The sequence below is a fragment of the Lactuca virosa genome, chromosome 9 (genome assembly GCF_052849685.1).
Source record: "Lactuca virosa cultivar CGN04683 chromosome 9, Lactuca_virosa_CGN04683_v6, whole genome shotgun sequence".
NCBI lineage: Eukaryota > Viridiplantae > Streptophyta > Magnoliopsida > Asterales > Asteraceae > Lactuca > Lactuca virosa.
The window spans coordinates 293,187,417-293,192,554 of NC_136434.1; the positions used below are offsets into that span (position 1 = coordinate 293,187,417).

Below are 5,138 nucleotides of genomic sequence, written 5' to 3' on the forward strand. Positions count from 1 at the left end.
AAAAATGCTAGTTGTGACATCATCCCCCCGTTAGAGGGAATTTCGTCCCGAAATTCTTTCGAAAGGTAGGATCATGAATGAGGGAATAGGTGAGGGTACTTCTGCTTCATATGGTCTTCGTGTTCCCATGTGAATTCCGGTCCACGTTTAGCGCTCCATCGAACCTTCACAATCGGAATGTGGCTCTATTTCGTACGCTTCACTTCTCTATCCACTATCTCTACCGGTTCCTCGACGAACAGGAGATTCTTGTTTATTTCGATCTCTCCTAGAGGAATGACAAGAGTTTTATCTGATAAGCACTTCTTCAAATTCGAGGCGTGGAACACGGGGTGTACGTTGCTGACCCCCGAAGGTAGCTGCAGTTTATAAGCTACTGGACCAATTCGGGCAAGAATCTCGAACGGTCCGATGTATCGCGGATTTAGCTTTTCCCCGTTTCCCAAAATGGATCATCCCTTTCCAAGGAGAGACCTTCAATAGCACTTGATCTCCGACTTGGAATTCCATAGGTTTTCGTCGTTTGTCAGCTTAACTCTTTTGTCGGTCACACGACGCTTGGAGTCGGGCTTTGATTTGGATTATCTTCTATATAGTCTCTCGAATGATTTCTGGTTCTGTAAGGGTGCTGTCCGATGACTGCCCTTTTGCCAGTTGGGTATCACCCACCTCAGCCCAGCAGAGAGGCGATCTGCATTTGCGACTATATAAGGCCTCAAAAGGAGCAACCCTTATGCTTGTGTGATAGTTGTTGTTGTATGAAAATTTAATCAAGGGCAAGTGGGTATCCCATGACTTGCCAAAATTGATTTCACAGGCTCGGATCATGTCTTCTAGCGTTTGAATGGTTCGCTCGCTCTGGCCATCGGTTTGAGGGTGGTAAGAAGTGTTCATGTCTAGCTGTGTTCCCATAGCTTCCGTAGCGACTGTCAAAATCTTGAAGTAAATCCACTATCCCGATCCGAGATAATAGATATTGATACCCCATGAAGTCTCCCGATATCTTTTATATAGGTTCGAGTTAATCCTTCCGTCTTGTATGATTCCTTTATTGGCAGGAAATGGGTAGATTTGATTAACCTATCGCCAATCACCCAGTTAGTGCTCGATCCAACTCTTGTAATAATAAGCTTTGTTCTTTTGACTTTGAGAGTTTTATCCAATCCACACAGTGCTTCCTTCGCGGTATTATCCGGCTTCGATGTCTCCCAAGCCGGTTATAGGTGTTGACAGTGTTTTGTTCTTGCTTCGTGAGCGGATGAGTATGTTATCGATGAAAATAATTAAAAAGGCTGACTAGGAATGGTTGGGAGAACTCGGTTCGTAGGGTCCATGAATACCGTGGGAGCATTCATTAGACCTAAGGGTATCACAACGAATTTAAAATGGTCGCGACGAGTTCGGAAAGCAGTTTTTTTGGGATGTCCTCTTCTCGGACTCGAAGTTGATGATAACCGGTTCTTAGATCTATTTTAGAGAAGTAACTAGCTCCTTGGAGCTGGTCAAATAGGTCGTCAGTCCGAGGGAGTGGGTATCGGTTTTTGATGGTGAGCTTATTCAATTCCCTAAAATCGATGCACATTCTGAAGGATCCGTCTTCTTGAAGAACAAGACCGGAGCTCTCCAGGGTGAGAAGCTTGGTCCGATGAATCCTTTGCGCAACAATTCTTCTCAATTGACTGGATAACTTCTGAATTTTCGGCGGGAGCTACCCTGTAGGATGAATTGGCAATTTATGTGGTTCCCGGTATGAGGTCGATTTGAAATTCGACCTATCTCTCCGGGGTATTGCCGGAAGTTCTTAGGGAAAATACATCCGGAAAACCGCATGCTACTGGAATACCTTGTATGCTTACTTCTTCCTCGGCCTTGTCCACAACGTGAGCGAGGAAAACGTAGTTCTTCTTGTGCAGGCACTTTTGTGCCTTAATGCACGAGTTAAGACGAGGATTGGCACCAGGTTTATCACCATAGGTTATTAGAGTTTCGTGATTGGGGAGGTGAAGGCAAACAGCCTTCTCGTGACACATAGTATCAGCACGGTGGGGGTTTAACCCAACCATGCCGATTAGCACATTAAAACTCCTAATATTTACTGGCATTAAATTTATTTGAAATGAATGGTTGTTTAGTGTTAAGGTATACTCTACATAAATATCATAGGTTAATTCGGTTTTTTTTCCTTAGCCATCTCCACTGTGAAGGCTTCGTTTAGCTTCTGGGGTTGTTGTTTTAGTAAGTGCTCGAATTTGTTATTAACGAAGCTTCGCTCAGCTCCACTATCGAGTAAGATGCAAGCAAAAGAGTTGTTAAGTGGGAACGTACCAGTAACAACTGTCGGGGTCTTGGAATGCTTCGCCTTGACCCAAGGTCAGGACCCTTCCGGATCCTTCTGCTCCTTGATTGTTAGCCTTGGGGCAATTGTGCCTGAAGTGACCGGTTCCTCCACACCCATAGCAGGTGTGACTGGTCTCATCATTGGTGTTGTTGTTAAGGTTGTTGTGATTGTTGTTGTTTTTGTTTGGTTGATGATTCTGTCGTGGATAAGTTCTACAGTATTTGGTGGTGTGACTCTTTCGGTTGCATTTCTTACAATGCAGCTCCCGACAGGCTCCCTTGTGATGAAAATTGCACTGGTTGCATCTTGGAAGGCTTCCAGCATATGGTCTCGTTGATGTTGATGTAGTAGGGGTCATGGTCGCATGAACAGCAACAACATGCTGCTTCTTTGAGAACCCTTGAGTTAGCTGCCCCTTTCTCTTACTTCCAGACTTTCTCTTCCTGCTCTTAAGCTTGGGGTTTGGAGTGCCTTGATAAGCTGTCACTTGTTGGTTTTCGTGCTCGTTCCTTCGGCTGGGGTTGTCGATTCTATTTACACCTCTATTGGTTTTGTTTGCGTTGAGTTGTGCCATAGCAGCGGTTACTGCCGCTGTTACCGCAGCTTGGAAGGTAGCAGAGTCCATCTGCAGGAGCGGTGTCTCGTGGGTGTGCTTGTTATTTATGTGGGATGACATTTTCCTGATGTATGATGATAAGCTAGATCGTAAGTAGTGATCGTCATTCCTGGTTGTACTCTATAAATTTCGCGTCTTGTCGTATGATTCTGATTGTTTCCATCTACATCCCTATGATGTATTTATGGTAGTAGGTAGTCATGGATTTGGCATGAATATTAAGTCTATCCCTAGAGTTCATAGATTTTTTTGGTTTCGAGATCCTTGAGTATCTAGCGGTTTTAGGGCTTCGGTTGTGCATATAAGTGAATTCGTGCAATAACATGAAATAAGGAAAACACATTATTGCTTCATTAGTAAATACCATCTTAGCACGCGAAAGAGAATCATAACAAATGGTAGTGGGGGGTGCAACACGAGGACTTCCCAGGGGGTCACCCATCCTAGTACTACTCTCGCCCAAGCACGCTTAACTACGGAGTTCTGATGGGATCCGGTGCATTAGTGCTGGTATGATCACACCCTGAAGATGAGCTACTTTTCGCTCGGTGTCTCGTAGTCGTGCCTCCCGAACTAACTGCCTCGTTTGGGAGTCCCCGATCACTTCCTCAGTTTGTCTTTCAGTTCTCTCAACAGCAGCCCGCATTTGGTCCATTTGATTGTGGGTGTCCTGAGTTTGGTTGCCAACGTCTCGGGTGCGGCGGACCATGACTGGGAGGGCCCGGTCAGCTGGTCCTCTATGACTAAGATCGAAGAGACCTCGGTTCCTACCGTAGTGTGGTCGTATCCCCTGCTGGTGACTCCATCTCCAATTATCATGTGCCCATGGGACGTGGGGCCATCGGGGCCCTTACGATAATCCGGTACTCTGGCCATGTATGGAAGATTGATGACCTTGGATTCTGCATCCGAGGCATGATCGTCATTGACCTCGAGCTCTTCCTCTTCGAGGTTCACTACTGACTCGGCGGTTCCATCTGCAAGTTCTACTTCATGTTCCTCCTCTGGTTCTTCCTCTAAGTCTCCTTCTGGGTCTTCCTCTGGGTCGAGCCACCATGTTTTTCCTTGAATAAGGAGATAGGGGTTTCCTGGCTAATGATGCCCGTCTATAGTGTATTGCACGGAGGGGTATTATTACTAGAAACAAATAGCACACCAAATACTCCTATAGTATTTAAATTTTGTTTAGGTTTGATTCTATAAGCTCTTTGGATAATTAAATTGTAAGTTTTTTATTCATTGTCCATCACAATTACTCCCGAACACATGTTGGTCGTATTTTGAATGAATGTAGTTGATCAGGCTACATTCACCCCCAATACGACTACATAACTGTCCGGGTTTAATAGTGATGTTCAAATCCTCCAAAGACTTTTACTGTTCTTGTTGTGTTATTAATCTAAAATGCACACATAAGTATGTATTTTAATTATTATGTTCAGAGTAGTTTAGTCCCATTGTATTTATAGTTGCATATCCTGTATGATTAGATATGCTAGTTCACTATAAACAATGCTCTGATACCAATCTGTCACACCCCCGAACCAGACGGCGGAAACGTCCGGGGGCTTGATGAGACTTTCAACATTGTAGTATCATTACAGAGTATATAATTGAAACATAACATCATCATCATCACACATGTAATATAACAACATTCATTGTGTACATCGAGTATTGTATTTGAATATTACATGCCAAAATAGTGAGAGTATGATGAAACAAAATATAACACAATATCCATTAGTTTGTTTCGTTCATCCTGCTTCAACGGTTTCCTGAGAATACAAGTTAATTTAAAAAGGTCAACATAAAAATGTTGGTGAGTTCATAAGCATGTTTGTGAAAATGATTTGTATAACTTTGAAACCACCAGAAAATTCTATATTTTCTGAAAACTGTTTAGTATGTTTGTGTCAGATCTTGTATTAATGCATGTATGTTATTGTTTATTTGACTAAAAGGGTAAAGAGAATGTAGAGAGAATGTAAAGAGCATGTATAGAGAATGTTCCCAGACAACCCGATGTTGTCTGTAAAAGAGAAAGCTGCCATACCAACCCCCGAGGTTGAGTACCAGTGAGAGTATGTTTCCGAGTAATCCAAAAGAAAAGAGAATGGTCTTCCGTAAACTTCATAACGTTAATTCCTCTAAGTGAGCCGTCATAACCATACTAAATAAAGA

The 5,138-nt window shown here is 43.3% G+C and overlaps 1 non-coding gene across 1 annotated transcript; it reads right to left on the reverse strand.

Annotated features, from left to right (window-relative positions):
• Positions 1-3,359: 3,359 nt before the first annotated feature.
• On the reverse strand, positions 3,360-3,478 carry LOC145141464 (5S ribosomal RNA). Its single transcript, XR_013722672.1, has one exon. It is a non-coding gene; the product is annotated as a 5S ribosomal RNA (ribosomal RNA).
• Positions 3,479-5,138: the final 1,660 nt, after the last annotated feature.